The sequence below is a fragment of the Camelus bactrianus genome, unplaced genomic scaffold (genome assembly GCF_048773025.1).
Source record: "Camelus bactrianus isolate YW-2024 breed Bactrian camel unplaced genomic scaffold, ASM4877302v1 HiC_scaffold_44, whole genome shotgun sequence".
NCBI lineage: Eukaryota > Metazoa > Chordata > Mammalia > Artiodactyla > Camelidae > Camelus > Camelus bactrianus.
In genome coordinates, this window is record NW_027413960.1 from 1,394,226 (window position 1) to 1,411,035 (window position 16,810).

The window sequence follows — 16,810 nt, forward strand, 5'->3', positions numbered from 1 at the left end:
TCCTAGTGCCGGTTTGAAGTTCCTGCAGTTTTCACTGTAAAACCGAGTTGGATCTAGTACCTCCCCATATATATCTATGGAGTGGAGTTTGCAACTGAAGAGAAACCTTGTTTTCCCAACAAGCTAGGTGAAGGACGGCTTTCACTCACACTTACCTCTCAGAACTGAGCATGTGGAGAGAAGTTCGTTCATCTAGCACAAAGGGATAGGGTTGCAGGAGAAACAAATTCTCTGGTTTCTCAGTCTGTTTCCTAGTGCCGGTTTGAAGTTACTGCAGTTTTCACTGTAAAACCGAGTTGGAGCTAGTACCTACGCATATATATGTATGCAGTGGAGTTTGAAATTGAAGAGAAACTTTGTATTCCTAACAAGCTAGTTGAAGGACGGCTTTCACACACACTTATCTCTCAAATCTGAGCATGTGGAGAGACGTTCGTTCATCTAGCACAAAGGGAACGGGTTGCAGGAGAAACTTTACTCTGCTTTCTCATTCTGTTTCCTAGTGCCGGTTTGAAGTTCCTGCAGTTTTCAGTGTAAAACCAAGTTGGAGCTAGTACCTCCCCATATATATGTTTGGAGTCGAGTTTGTAACTGAAAAGAAACTTTGTGTTCCCAACAAGCTAGGTGAAGGACGGCTTTCACACACAGTTATCTCTCAGAACTGAGCATGTGGAGAGACGTTCGTTCATCTAGCACAAAGGGAACGGGTTGCAGGAGAAACTTTTACTCTGATTTCTCAGTCTGTTTCCTAGTGCCGGTTTGAAGTTCCTGCAGTTTTCACTGTAAAACCGAGTTGGAGCTAGTACCTCCCCATATATATGTATGGAGTTGTGTTTGCAACTGAAGAGAATCTTTGTGTTCCCAACAAGCTAGGTGAAGGAAGGCTTTCACACACACTTATCTCTCAGAACTGAGCATGTGGAGAGACGTTCGTTCATCTAGCACAAAGGGAACTTGTTGCAGGTGGTACTATTACTCTGGTTTCTCAGTCTGTTTCCTAGTGCCGGTTTGAAGTTCCTGCAGTTTTCACTGTAAAACCGAGTTTGAGCTAGTACTTCCGCATATATATGTATGGAGTGGAGTTTGCAACTGAAGAGAAACTTTGTGTTCCCAACAAGCTAGGTGAAAGACGGCTTTCACACTCACTTCTCTCTCAGAACTGAGCATGTGGAAAGACGTTCGTTCATCTAGCACAAATGGAACGGTTTGCAGGGGAAACTTTTACTGTGGTTTCTCAGTCAGTTTCCTAGTGCCGGTTTGAAGTTCCTGCAGTTTCCACTGTTAAATCGAGTTGGAGCTAATACCTCCCCATTTATATGTATGGAGTGGAGTTTGCAACTGAAAAGAAACTTTGTGTTCCCAACAAGCTAGGTGAAGGACGGCTTTCACACACAATTATCTCTCAGAACTGAGCATGTGGAGAGACGTTCGTTCATCTAGCACAAATGGAACGGGTTGCAGGATAAACATTTACTCTGGTTTTTCATTCTGTTTCCTAGTGCCGGTTTGATGTTCCTGCAGATTTCACTGTAAAACCGAGTTGGATCTAGTACCTCCCCATATATATGTATGGAGTGGAGTTTGCAACTGAAGAGAAACTTTGTGTTCCCAACAATCTAGGTGAAGAACGGCTTTCACACACACTTATCTCTCAGAAATGAGCATGTGGAGAGACTTTCGTTCATCTAGCACAAAGGGAACGGGTTGCAGGAGAAACTTTTACTCTGGTTTCACAGTCTGTTTCCTAGTGCCGGTTTGAAGTTCCTGCAGTTTTCACTGTAAAACCGAGTTGGAGCCTGTACTTCCCCATATATATGTATGGAGTGGAGTTTGCAAGTGAAGAAAATCTTTGTGTTCCTACAAGCTTGTTGAAGGACGGCTTTCACACACACGTATCTGTCAGAACTGAGCATGTGGAGAGACGTTCGTTCATCTAGCACAAAGGAAACGGGTTGCAGGAGAAACTTTTACTCTGGTTTCTCAGTCTGTTTCCTTGTGCCGGTTGGAAGTTCCTGCAATTTTCACTGTAAAACCGATTTGGAGCTAGTACCTCCCCATATATATTTATGGAGTGGAGTTTACAACTGAAGAGAAACTTTGTGTTCATAACAAGCTAGGTGAAAGACGGCTTTCACACACAATTATCTCTCAGAACTGAGCATGTGGAGAGACGTTCGTTCATCTAGCACAAAGGAACGGGTTGCAGGAGAAACTTTACTATGTTTCTCAGTCTGTTTCCTAGTGCCTGTTTGAAGTTCCTGCAGTTTTCACTGTAAAACGAGTAGGAGCTAGTATCTCCCCATATATATGTATGGAGTGGAGTTTGCAACTGAAGAGAAACTTTGTGTTCCCAACAAGCTAGGTGAAGGACGGCTTTCACACACACTTACCTCTCAGAACTGAGCATGTGGAGAGAAGTTCGTTCATCTAGCACAAAGGGAAAGGGTTGCAGGAGAAACAATTACTCTGGTTTCTCAGTCTGCTTCCTAGTGCCGGTTTGAAGTTCCTGCAATTTTCACTGTGAAACCGAGTTGGAGCTAGTACCTTCCCATATATATGTTTGGAGTGGAATTTGTAACTGAAAAGAAACTTTGTGTTCCCAAAAAGTTAGGTGAAGGACGGCTTTCACACACAGTTATCTCTCAGAATTGAGCATGTGAAGAGACGTTCGTTCATCTAGCACAAAGGGAACGGGTTGCAGGAGAAACTTTACTCTGCATTCTCAGTCTGTTTCCTAGTGCCGGTTAGAAGTTCCTGCAGATTTCACTGTAAAACCGAGTTGGAGCTAGTACCTCCCCATATATATGTATGGATTGGAGTTTGCAACTGAAGAGAAACTTTGTGTTCCCAACAAGCAAGGTGAAGGACGGCTTTCACACACACTAATCTCTCAGAACTGAGCATGTGGAGAGACGTTCGTTCATCTAGCACAAAGGAAAGGGTTGCAGGAGAAACTTTTACTCTGGTTTCTCAGTCTGTTTCCTAGTGCCGGTTTGAAGTTCCTGCAGTTTTCACTGTAAAACCGAGTTGGAGCTAGTACCTACGCATATATATTTATGGAGTGGAGTTTGCAATTGAAGAGAAACTTTGTATTCCGAACAAGTTAGGTGAAGGACGGCTTTCACACACACTTATCTCTCAGAACTGAGCATGTGGAGAGACGTTCGTTCATCTAGCACAAAGTGAACGGGTTGCAGGGAAACTTTTACTCTGGTTTCTCAGTCTGTTTCCTAGTGCCGGTTTGAAGTTCCTGCAGGTTTCACTGTAAAACCGAGTTGGAGCTAGTACCTCCCCATATATATGTATCGAGTGGAGTTTGCAACTGAAGAGAAACTTTGTGTTCCCAACAAGCTAGGTGAAGGACGGCTTTCACACACACTTATATCTCAGAACTGAGCATGTGGAGAGACGTTCGTTCATCTAGCACAAAGGGAACGGGTTGCAGGAGAAACTTTTACTCTGGTTTCTCAGTCTGTTTCCTAGTGCCGGTTTGAATTTCCTGCAGTTTTCACTGTAAAACCGAGTTGGAGCTAGTACCTCCCCATATATATGTATCGAGTGGAGTTTGCAACTGAAGAGAAACTTTGTGTTCCCAACAAGCAGGTGAAGGACGGCTTTCACACACACTTATCTGTCAGAACTGCGCATATGGAGAGACGTTCGTTCATCTAGCACAAAGGGACGGGTTGCAGGAGAAACTTTTACTCAGGTTTCTCGGTATTTTTCCTAGTGCCGTTTTGAAGTTCCTGCAGTTTTCACTGTAAAACCGAGTTGGAGCTAGTACCTCCCCATATATATGTATGGAGTGGAGTTTGCAACTGAAGAGAAACTTTGTGTTCCCAACAAGCTAGGTGAAGGACGGCTTTCACACACACTTATCTCTCAGAACTGAGCATGTGGAGAGACGTTCGTTCATCTAGCACAAAGGGAACGGGTTGCAGGAAAAACTTTTACTCTGGTGTCTCAGTCTGTTTCCTAGTGCCGGTTTGAAGTTCCTGCACTTTTCACTGTAAAACCGAGTTGGAGCTAGTACCTCCCCATATATATGTATCGAGTGGAGTTTGCAACTGAAGAGAAACTTTGTGTTCACAACCAGCTAGGTGAAGGACGGCTTTCACACACACTTATCTCTCAGAACTGAGCATGTGGAGAGACGTTCGTTCATCTAGCACAAAGGGAACGGTTTGCAGGAGAAACTTTTACTCTGGTTTCTCAGTCTGTTTCCTAGTGCCGGTTTGAAGTTCCTGCAGTTTTCACTGTAAAACCGAGTTGGAGCTAGTACCTACCCATATATATATATGGAGTGGAGTTTGCAACTGAAGAGAAACTTTTTGTTACCAACAAGCAGGTGAAGGACGGCATTCACACACACTTATCTCTCAGAACTGCGCATGTGGAGAGATGTTCGTTCATCTAGCACAAAGGGAACGGGTTGCAGCAGAAACTTTTACTCTGGTTTCTCAGTCTGATTCCTAGTGCCGGTTTGAAGTTCCTGCAGTTTTCACTGTAAAACCGAGTTGGAGCTTGTACCACCCCATATATATGTATGGAGTGGGGTTTGCAACTGAAGAGAAACTTTGTGTTCCCAACAAGCTAGGTGAAGGATGGCTTTAACACTCACTTATCTCTCAGAACTGAGCATGTGGAGAGTCGTTCGTTCATCTAGCACAAAGGGAACGGATTCCAGGAGAAATTTTTCTCTGGTTTCTCGGTCTGTTTCCTAGTGCCTGTTTGAAGTTCCTGCAGTTTTCACTGTAAAACCGAGTTGGAGCTAGTACCTCCGCGTATATATGTATGGAGTGGGGTTTGCAACTGAAGAGAAACTTTGTGTTCCCAACAAGCTAGCTGAAGGACGGCTTTCACACACACTTATCTCTCAGAACTGAGCATGCGGAGAGACGTTCGTTCATCTAGCACAAAGGGAACGGGTTGCAGAAGAAACTTTAACTCTGGTTTCTCAGTCTGTTTCCTAGTGCCGGTTTGAAGTTCCTGCAGTTTTCACTGTAAAACCGAGTTGGTGCTAGTACCTCCCCATATATATGTATGGATTGGAGTTTGCAACTGAAGAGAAACTTTGTGTTCCGAACAAGCTAGGTGAAGGACGGCTTTCACACACACTTTTCTCTCAGAACTGAGCATGTGGAGAGACGTTCGTTCATCTAGCACTAAGGGAACGGGTTGCAGGAGAAACTTTTACTCTGGTTTCTCAGTCTGTTTCCTAGTGCCGATTTGAAGTTCCTGCAGTTTTCACTGTAAAACCGAGTTGGAGATAGTACTTCCCCATATATATGTATGGATTGGCGTTTGCAACTGAAGAAAATCTTTGTGTTCCCATAAGCTTGTTGAAGGACGGCTTTCACACACACGTATCTCTCAGAACTGAGCATGTGGAGAGACGTTCGTTCATCTAGCACAAAGGGAACGGGTTGCAGGAGAAACTTTACTCTGCTTTCTCAGTCTGTTTCCTAGTGCCGGTTTGAAGTTCCTGCAGTTTTCACTGTAAAACCGAGTTGAAGCTAGTACCTCCCCATATATATGTATGGAGTGGAGTTTGCAACTGAAGAGAAACTTTGTGTTCCCAACAAGCTATGTGAAGGACGGCTTTCACACTCACTAATCTCTCAGAACTGAGCATGTGGAGAGACGTTCGTTCATCTAGCACAAAGGGAACGGGTTGCAGGAGAAACTTTTACTCTGGTTTCTCAGTCTGTTTCCTAGTGCCGGTTTGAAGTTCCTGCAGTTTTCACTGTAAAACCGAGTTGGAGCTAGTACCTCCCCATATATATGTATCGAGTGGAGTTTGCAATTGAAGAGAAACTTTGTATTCCTTACAAGCTAGGTGAAGGACGGCTTTCACACACACTTATCTCTCAGAACTGAGCATGTGGAGAGACGTTCGTTCATCTAGCACAAAGGGAACGGGTTGCAGGAGAAAATTTTACTCTGGTTTCTCAGTCTGTTTCCTAGTGCCTGTTTGAAGTTCCTGCAGTTTTCACTGTAAAACCGAGTTGGAGCTAGTACCTCCCCATATATATGTATCGAGTGGAGTTTGCAACTGAAGAGAAACTTTGTGTTCCCAACAAGCTAGGTGAAGGACGGCTTTCACACACACTTATCTCTCAGAACTGAGCATGAGGAGAGACGTTCGTTCATCTAGCACAAATGAAACGGGTTGCAGGAGAAACTTTTACTCTGGTTTCTCATTCTGTTTCCTAGTGCCGGTTTGAAGTTCCTGCAGTTTTCACTGTAAAACCGAGTTGGAGCTAGTACCTCCCCATATATATGTATGGAGTGGAGTTTGCAACTGAAGAGAAACTTTGTGTTCCCAACAAGCTAGGTGAAGGACGGCTTTCACACACACTTATCTCTCAGAACTGAGCATGTGGAGAGACGTTCGTTCATCTAGCACAAATGGAACGGGTGTCAGGAAAAACATTTACTCTGGTTTCTCAGTCTGTTTCGTAGTGCCGGTATGAATTTCCTACAGTTTTCACTGTAAAACCCAGTTGGAGCTAGTACTTCCCCACATATATGTATGGAGTGGAGTTTGCAACTGAAGAGAATCTTTGTGTTCCCAACAAGCAGGTGAAGGACGGCTTTCACACACACTTATCTCTCAGAACTGCGCATGTGGAGAGACGTTCGTTCATCTAGCACAAAGGGACAGGTTGCAGGAGAAACTTTTACTCAGGTTTCTCGGTATTTTTCCTAGTGCCGTTTTGAAGTTCCTGCAGTTTTCAATGTAAAACCGAGTTGGAGCTAGTACCTCCCCATATATATGTATGGAGTGGAGTTAGCAACTGAAGACAAAATTTGTGTTCCCAACAAGCTAGGTGAATGACGGCTTTCACACACAATTATCTCTCAGAAATGAGCATGTGGAGAGACGTTCGTTCATCTAGCACAAAGGGAACGGGTTGCAGGAGAAACTTTTACTCTGGATTCTCAGTCTGTTTCCTAGTGCCAGTTTGAAGTTCCTGCAGTTTTCACTGTAAAACCGAGTTGGAGCTAGTACCTCCCCATATATATGTATGGAGTGGAGTTTGCAACTGAAGAGAAACTTTGTATTCCTAACAAGCTAGGTGAAGGACGGCTTTCACGCACACTTATCTCTCAGAACTGAGCATGTGGAGAGACGTTCGTTCATCTAGCACACAGGGAACGGGTTGCAGGAGAAACTTTTACTCTGGTTTCTCAGTCTGTTTCCTAGTGCCTGTTTGAAGTTCCTGCAGTTTTCACTGTAAAACCGAGTTGGAGCTAGTACCTCCCCATATATATGTATCGAGTGGAGTTTGCAACTGAAGAGAAACTTTGTGTTCCCAACAAGCTAGGTGAAGGACGGCTTTCACACACACTTATCTCTCAGAACTGAGCATGTGGAGAGACGTTCGTTCATCTAGCACAAAGGGAACGGGTTGCAGGAGAAACTTTTCCTCTGGTTTCTCATTCTGTTTCCTAGTGCCGCTTTGAAGTTTCTGCACTGTTCACTGTAAAACCGAGTTGGAGCTAGTACATCCCCATATATATGTATGGAGTGGAGTTTGCAACTGAAGAGAAACTTTGTGTTCCCAACAAGCAGGTGAAGGACGGCTTTCACACACACTTATCTCTCAGAACTGCGCATGTGGAGAGACGTTCGTTCATCTAGCACAAAGGGACGGGTTGCAGGAGAAACATTTACTCAGGTTTCTCGGTCTTTTTCCTAGTGCCGGTTTGAAGTTCCTGCACTTTTCACTGTAAAACCGAGTTGGAGATAGTACCTCCCCATATATATGTATCGAGTGGAGTTTGCAACTAAAGAGAAACTTTGTGTTCCCAACAAGATATGTGAAGTACGGCTTTCACACACACTTATCTCTCAGAACTGAGCATGTGGAGAGACGTTCGTTCATCTAGCACAACGGGAACGGGTTGCAGGAGAAACTTTTACTCTGGTTTCTCAGTCTGTTTCCTAGTGCCGGTTTGATGTTCCTGCAGTTTTCACTGTAAAACCGAGTTGGAGCTAGTACCTCCCCATATATATGTATCGAGTGGAGTTTGCAACTGAAGAGAAACTTTGCGTTCCCAACAAGCTTGGTGAAGGACGGCTTTCACACACACTTATCTCTCAGAACTGAGCATGTGGAGAGACGTTCGTTCATCTAGCACAAAGGGAACGGGTTGCAGGAGAAACTTTTACTCTGGTTTCTCAGTCTGTTTCCTAGTGCCGGTTTGAAGTTCCTGCAGTTTTCACTGTAAAACCGAGTTGGAGCTAGTACCTCCCCATATATATGTATCGAGTGGAGTTTGCAACTGAAGAGAAACTTTGTGTTCCCAACAAGCTAGGTGAAGGACGGCTTTCAAACACACTTATCTCTCAGAACTGAGCATGTGGAGAGATGTTCGTTCATCTTGCACAAAGGGAATGGGTTGCAGGAAAAACTTTTACTCTGGTGTCTCAGTCTGTTTCCTAGTGCCGGTTTGAAGTTTCTGCACTTTTAACTGTAAAACCGTGTTGGAGCTAGTACCTCCCCATATATATGTATGGAGTGGAGTTTGCAACTGAAGAGAAACTTTGTGTTCCCAACCAGCTAGGTGAAGGACGGCTTTCACACACACTTATCTCTCAGAACTGAGCATGTGGAGAGACGTTCGTTCATCTAGCACAAAGGGAACGGTTTGCAGGAGAAACTTTTACTCTGGTTTCTCAGTCTGTTTCCTAGTGCCGGTTTGAAGTTCCTGCAGTTTTCACTGTAAAACCGAGTTGGAGCTAGTACATCCCCATATATATGTATGGAGTGGAGTTTGCAACTGAAGAGAAACTTTTTGTTACCAACAAGCAGGTGAAGGACGGCTTTCACACACACTTATCTCTCAGAACTGAGCATGTGGTGAGACGTTCGTTCATCTAGCACAAAGGGAACGGGTTGCAGGAGAAACTTTTCCTCTGGTTTCTCATTCTGTTTCCTAGTGCCGGTTTGAAGTTTCTGCACTGTTCACTGTAAAACCGAGTTGGAGCTAGTACATCCCCATATATATGTATGGAGTGGAGTTTGCAACTGAAGAGAAACTTTGTGTTCCCAACAAGCAGGTGAAGGACGGCTTTCACACACACTTATCTCTCAGAACTGCGCATGTGGAGAGACGTTCGTTCATCTAGCACACAGGGAACGGGTTGCAGGAGAAACTTTTACTCTGGTTTCTCAGTCTGTTTCCTAGTGCCGGTTTGATGTTCCTGCAGTTTTCACTGTAAAACCGAGTTGGAGCTAGTACCTCCCCATATATATGTATCGAGTGGAGTTTGCAACTGAAGAGAAACTTTGTGTTCCCAACAAGCTTGGTGAAGGACGGCTTTCACACACACTTATCTCTCAGAACTGAGCATGTGGAGAGACGTTCGTTCATCTAGCACAAAGGGAACGGGTTGCAGGAGAAACTTTTACTCTGGTTTCTCAGTCTGTTTCCTAGTGCCGGTTTGAAGTTCCTGCAGTTTTCACTGTAAAACCGAGTTGGAGCTAGTACCTCCCCATATATATGTATCGAGTGGAGTTTGCAACTGAAGAGAAACTTTGTGTTCCCAACAAGCTAGGTGAAGGACGGCTTTCAAACACACTTATCTCTCAGAACTGAGCATGTGGAGAGATGTTCGTTCATCTTGCACAAAGGGAATGGGTTGCAGGAAAAACTTTTACTCTGGTGTCTCAGTCTGTTTCCTAGTGCCGGTTTGAAGTTTCTGCACTTTTAACTGTAAAACCGTGTTGGAGCTAGTACCTCCCCATATATATGTATGGAGTGGAGTTTGCAACTGAAGAGAAACTTTGTGTTCCCAACCAGCTAGGTGAAGGACGGCTTTCACACACACTTATCTCTCAGAACTGAGCATGTGGAGAGACGTTCGTTCATCTAGCACAAAGGGAACGGTTTGCAGGAGAAACTTTTACTCTGGTTTCTCAGTCTGTTTCCTAGTGCCGGTTTGAAGTTCCTGCAGTTTTCACTGTAAAACCGAGTTGGAGCTAGTACATCCCCATATATATGTATGGAGTGGAGTTTGCAACTGAAGAGAAACTTTTTGTTACCAACAAGCAGGTGAAGGACGGCTTTCACACACACTTATCTCTCAGAACTGAGCATGTGGTGAGACGTTCGTTCATCTAGCACAAAGGGAACGGGTTGCAGGAGAAACTTTTCCTCTGGTTTCTCATTCTGTTTCCTAGTGCCGGTTTGAAGTTTCTGCACTGTTCACTGTAAAACCGAGTTGGAGCTAGTACATCCCCATATATATGTATGGAGTGGAGTTTGCAACTGAAGAGAAACTTTGTGTTCCCAACAAGCAGGTGAAGGACGGCTTTCACACACACTTATCTCTCAGAACTGCGCATGTGGAGAGACGTTCGTTCATCTAGCACAAAGGGACGGGTTGCAGGAGAAACATTTACTCAGGTTTATCATTCTGTTTCCTAGTGCCGGTTTGAAGTTTCTGCACTGTTCACTGTAAAACCGAGTTGGAGCTAGTACATCCCCATATATATGTATGGAGTGGAGTTTGCAACTGAAGAGAAACTTTGTGTTCCCAACAAGCAGGTGAAGGACGGCTTTCACACACACTTATCTCTCAGAACTGCGCATGTGGAGAGACGTTCGTTCATCTAGCACAAAGGGACGGGTTGCCGGAGAAACTTTTACTCTGGTTTCTCAGTCTGTTTCCTAGTGCCGGTTTGAAGTTCCTGCAGTTTTCACTGTAAAACCGAGTTGGAGCTAGTACCTCCCCATATATATGTATCGAGTGGAGTTTGCAACTGAAGAGAAACTTTGTGTTCCCAACAAGCTAGGTGAAGGACGGCTTTCACACACACTTATCTCTCAGAACTGAGCATGTGGAGAGACGTTCGTTCATCTAGCACAAATGGAACGGGTTGCAGGAGAAACTTTTACTCTGGTTTCTCAGTGTGTTTCCTAGTGCCGGTTTGAAGTTCCTGCGCTTTTCACTGTAAAACCGAGTTGGAGCTAGTACCTCCCCATATATATGTATCGAGTGGAGTTTGCAACTGAATAGAAACTTTGTGTTCCCAACAAGCTAGGTGAAGTACGGCTTTCACACACACTTATCTCTCAGAACTGAGCATGTGGAGAGACGTTCGTTCATCTAGCACAAAGGGAACGGTTTGCAGGAGAAACGTTTACTCTGGTTTCTCAGTCTGTTTCCTAGTGCCGGTTTGAAGTTCCTGCACTTTTCAATGTAAAACCGAGTTGGAGCTAGTACCTCCCCATATATATGTATCGAGTGGATTTTGCAACTAAAGAGAAACTTTGTGTTCCCAACAAGCTAGGTGAAGTACGGCTTTCACACACAATTATCTCTCAGAACTTAGCATGTGGAGAGACGTTCGTTCATCTAGCACAACGGGAACGGGTTGCAGGAGAAACTTTTACTCTGGTTTCTCAGTCTGTTTCCTAGTGCCGGTTTGAAGTTCCTGCACTTTTCACTGTAAAACCGAGTTGGAGCTAGTACCTCAACATATATATGTATCGAGTGGAGTTTGCAACTGAAGAGAAACTTTGTGTTCCCAACAAGCTAGGTGAAGGACGGCTTTCACACTCACTTATCTCTCAGAACTGAGCATGTGGAGAGATGTTCGTTCATCTAGCACAAAGGGAACGGGTTGCAGGAAAAACTTTTACTCTGGTGTCTCAGTCTGTTTCCTAGTGCCGGTTTGAAGTTTCTGCACTTTTAACTGTAAAACCGTGTTGGAGCTAGTACCTCCCCATATATATGTATGGAGTGGAGTTTGCAACTGAAGAGAAACTTTGTGTTCCCAACCAGCTAGGTGAAGGACGGCTTTCACACACACTTATCTCTCAGAACTGAGCATGTGGTGAGACGTTCGTTCATCTAGCACAAAGGGAACGGGTTGCAGGAGAAACTTTTCCTCTGGTTTCTCATTCTGTTTCCTAGTGCCGGTTTGAAGTTTCTGCACTGTTCACTGTAAAACCGAGTTGGAGCTAGTACATCCCCATATATATGTAGGGAGTGGAGTTTGCAACTGAAGAGAAACTTTGTGTTCCCAACAAGCAGGTGAAGGACGGCTTTCACACACACTTATCTCTCAGAACTGCGCATGTGGAGAGACGTTCGTTCATCTAGCACAAAGGGACGGGTTGCAGGAGAAACATTTACTCAGGTTTCTCGGTCTTTTTCCTAGTGCCGTTTTGAATTTCCTTCAGTTTTCACTGTAAAACCGAGTTGGAGCTAGTACCTCCCCATATATATGTATGGAGTGGAGTTTGCAACTGAAGAGAAACTTTGTGTTCCCAACAAGCTAGGTGAAGGACGGCTTTCACACACACTTATCTCTCAGAACTGAGCATGTGGGGAGACGTTCGTTCATCTAGCACAAAGGGAACGGGTTGCCGTAGAAACTTTTACTCTGGTTTCTCAGTCTGTTTCCTAGTGCCGGTTTGAAGTTCCTGCAGTTTTCACTGTAAAACCGAGTTGGAGCTAGTACCTCCCCATATATATGTATCGAGTGGAGTTTGCAACTGAAGAGAAACTTTGTGTTCCCAACAAGCTAGGTGAAGGACGGCTTTCACACACACTTATCTCTCAGAACTGAGCATGTGGAGAGACGTTCGTTCATCTAGCACAAAGGGAACGGGTTGCAGGAGAAACTTTTACTATGTTTTCTCAGTGTGTTTCCTAGTGCCGGTTTGAAGTTCCTGCGCTTTTCACTGTAAAACCGAGTTGGAGCTAGTACCTCCCCATATATATGTATCGAGTGGAATTTGCAACTGAAGAGAAACTTTGTGTTCCCAACAAGCTAGGTGAAGTACGGCTTTCACACACAATTATCTCTCAGAACTGAGCATGTGGAGAGACGTTCGTTCAACTAGCACAACGGGAACGGGTTGTAGGAGAAACTTTTACTCTGGTTTCTCAGTCTGTTTCCTAGTGCCGGTTTGAAGTTCCTGCACTTTTCACTGTAAAACAGAGTTGGAGCTATTACCTCCCCATATATATGTATCGAGTGGAGTTTGCAACTGAAGAGAAACTTTGTGTTCCCAACAAGCTAGGTGAAGGACGGCTTTCACACACAATAATCTCTCAGAACTGAGCATGTGGAGAGACGTTCGTTCATCTAGCACAAAGGGAACGGGTTGCAGGAGAAACTTTTACTCTGGTTTCTCAGTCTGTTTCCTAGTGCCGGTTTGAAGTTCCTGCACTTTTCTCTGTAAAACCGAGTTGGAGCTAGTACCTCCCCATATATATGTATCGAGTGGAGTTTGCAATTGAAGAGAAACTTTGTATTCCTAACAAGCTAGGTGAAGGACGGCTTTCACACACACTTATCTCTCAGAACTGAGCATGTGGAGAGACGTTCGTTCATCTAGCACAAAGGGAACGGGTTGGAGGAGAAACTTTTACTCTGGTTTCTCAGTCTGTTTCCTAGTGCCTGTTTGAAGTTCCTGCAGTTTTCACTGTAAAACCGAGTTGGAGCTAGTACCTCCCCATATATATGTATCGAGTGGAGTTTGCAACTGAAGAGAAACTTTGTGTTCCCAACAAGCTAGGTGAAGGACGGCTTTCACACACACTTATCTCTCAGAACTGCGCATGTGGAGAGACGTTCGTTCATCTAGCACAAAGGGACGGGTTGCAGGAGAAACATTTACTCAGGTTTCTCGGTCTTTTTCCTAGTGCCGTTTTGAATTTCCTGCAGTTTTCACTGTAAAACCGAGTTGGAGCTAGTACCTCCCCATATATATGTATGGAGTGGAGTTTGCAACTGAAGAGAAACTTTGTGTTCCCAACAATCTAGGTGAAGGACGGCTTTCACACACACTTATCTCTCAGAACTGAGCATGTGGGGAGAAGTTCGTTCATCTAGCACAAAGGGAACGGGTTGCCGGGGAAACTTTTACTCTGGTTTCTCAGTCTGTTTCCTAGTGCCGGTTTGAAGTTCCTGCAGTTTTCACTGTAAAACCGAGTTGGAGCTAGTACCTCCCCATATATATGTATCGAGTGGAGTTTGCAACTGAAGAGAAACTTTGTGTTCCCAACAAGCTAGGTGAAGGACGGCTTTCACACACACTTTTCTCTCAGAACTGAGCATGTGGAGAGACGTTCGTTCATTTAGCACAACGGGAAAGGGTTGCAGGAGAAACTTTTACTCTGGTTTCTCAGTCTGTTTCCTAGTGCCGGTTTGAAGTTCCTGCACTTTTCACTGTAAAACCGAGTTGGAGCTAGTACCTCCCCTTATATATGTATCGAGTGGAGTTTGTAACTGAAGAGAAACTTTGTGTTCCCAACAAGCTAGGTGAAGGACGGCTTTCACACACAATTATCTCTCAGAACTGAGCATGTGGAGAGACGTTCGTTCATCTAGCACAAAGGGAACGGGTTGCAGGAAAAACTTTTACTCTGGTGTCTCAGTCTGTTTCCTAGTGCCGGTTTGAAGTTCCTGCACTTTTCACTGTAAAACCGAGTTGGAGCTAGTACCTCCCCATATATATGTATCGAGTGGTGTTTGCAACTGAAGAGAAACTTTGTGTTCACAACCAGCTAGGTGAAGGACGGCTTTCACACACACTTATCTCTCAGAACTTCGCATGTGGAGAGACGTTCGTTCATATAGCACAAAGGGAACGGGTTGCAGCAGAAACTTTTACTCTGGTTTCTCAGTGTGATTCCTAGTGCCGGTTTGAAGTTCCTGCAGTTTTCACTGTAAAACCGAGTTGGAGCTTGTACCACCCCATATATATGTATGGAGTGGGGTTTGCAACTGAAGAGAAACTTTGTGTTCCCAACAAGCTAGGTGAAGACGGCTTTAACACTCACTTATCTCTCAGAACTGAGCATGTGGAGAGTCGTTCGTTCATCTAGCACAAAGGGAACGGGTTCCAGGAAAAATTTTTACTCTGGTTTCTCGGTCTGTTTCCTAGTGCCTGTTTGAAGTTCCTGAAGTTTTCACTGTAAAACCGAGTTGGAGCTAGTACCTCCGCGTATATATGTATGGAGTGGAATTTGCAACTGAAGAGAAACTTTGTGTTCCCAACAAGCTAGGTGAAGGACGGCTTTCACACACACTTATCTCTCAGAACTGAGCATGCGGAGAGACGTTCGTTCATCTAGCACAAAGGGAACGGGTTGCAGGAGAAACTTTAACTCTGGTTTCTCAGTCTGTTTCCTAGTGCCGGTTTGAAGTTCCTGCAGTTTTCACTGTAAAACCGAGTTGGTGCTAGTAACTCCCCATATATATGTATGGATTGGAGTTTGCAACTAAAGAGAAACTTTGTGTTCCGAACAAGCTAGGTGAAGGACGGCTTTCACACACACATATCTCTCAGAACTGAGCATGTGGAGAGACGTTCGTTCATCTAGCACTAAGGGAACGGGTTGCAGGAGAAACTTTTACTCTGGTTTCTCAGTCTGTTTCCTAGTGCCTGTTTGAAGTTCCTGCAGTTTTCACTGTAAAACCGAGTTGGAGATAGTACTTCCCCATATATATGTATGGAGTGGAGTTTGCAACTGAAGAATATCTTTGCGTTCCCACAAGCTTGTTGAAGGACGGCTTTCACACACACGTATCTCTCAGAACTGAGCATGTGGAGAGACGTTCGTTCATCTAGCACAAAGGGAACGGGTTGCAGGAGAAACTTTACTCTGCTTTCTCAGTCTGTTTCCTAGTGCCGGTTTGAAGTTCCTGCAGTTTTCACTGTAAAACCGAGTTGAAGCTAGTACCTCCCCATATATATGTATGGAGTGGAGTTTGCATCTGAAGAGAAACTTTGTGTTCCCAACAAGCTATGTGAAGGACGGCTTTCACACACACTAATCTCTCAGAACTGAGCATGTGGAGAGACGTTCGTTCATCTAGCACAAAGGGAACGGGTTGCAGGAGAAACTTTTACTCTGGTTTCTCAGTCTGTTTCCTAGTGCCGGTTTGAAGTTCCTGCAGTTCTCACTGTAAAACCGAGTTGGAGCTAGTACCTCCCCATATATATGTATGGAGTGGAGTTTGCAATTGAAGAGAATCTTTGTATTCCTAACAAGCTAGGTGAAGGACGGCTTTCACACACACTTATCTCTCAGAACTGAGCATGTGGAGAGACGTTCGTTCATCTAGCACAACGGGAACGGGTTGCAGGAGAAACTTTTACTCTGGTTTCTCAGTCTGTTTCCTAGTGCCGGTTTGATGTTCCTGCAGTTTTCACTGTAAAACCGAGTTGGAGCTAGTACCTCCCCATATATATGTATAGAGTGGAGTTTGCAACTGAAGAGAAACTTTGTGTTCCCAACAAGCTAGGTGAAGGACGGCTTTCACACACACTTATCTCTCAGAACTGAGCATGTGGAGAGACGTTCGTTCATCTAGCACAAATGGAACGGGTGTCAGGAAAAACTTTTACTCTGGTTTCTCAGTCTGTTTAGTAGTGCCGGTATGAATTTCCTACAATTTTCACTGTAAAACCCAGTTGGAGCTTGTACCTCCCCACATATATGTATGGAGTGGAGTTTGCAACTGAAGAGAAACTTTGTGTTCCAAACAAGCAGGTGAAGGACGGCTTTCACACACACTTATCTCTCAGAACTGCGCATGTGGAGAGACGTTCGTTCATCTAGCACAAAGGGACAGGTTGCAGGAGAAACTTTTACTCAGGTTTCTCGGTATTTTTCCTAGTGCCGTTTTGAAGTTCCTGCAGTTTTCAATGTAAAACCGAGTTGGAGCTAGTACCTCCCCATATATATGTATGGAGTGGAGTTTGCAACTGAAGAGAAAATTTTTGTTCCCAACAAGCTAGGTGAAGGACGGCTTTCACACACAATTATCTCTCA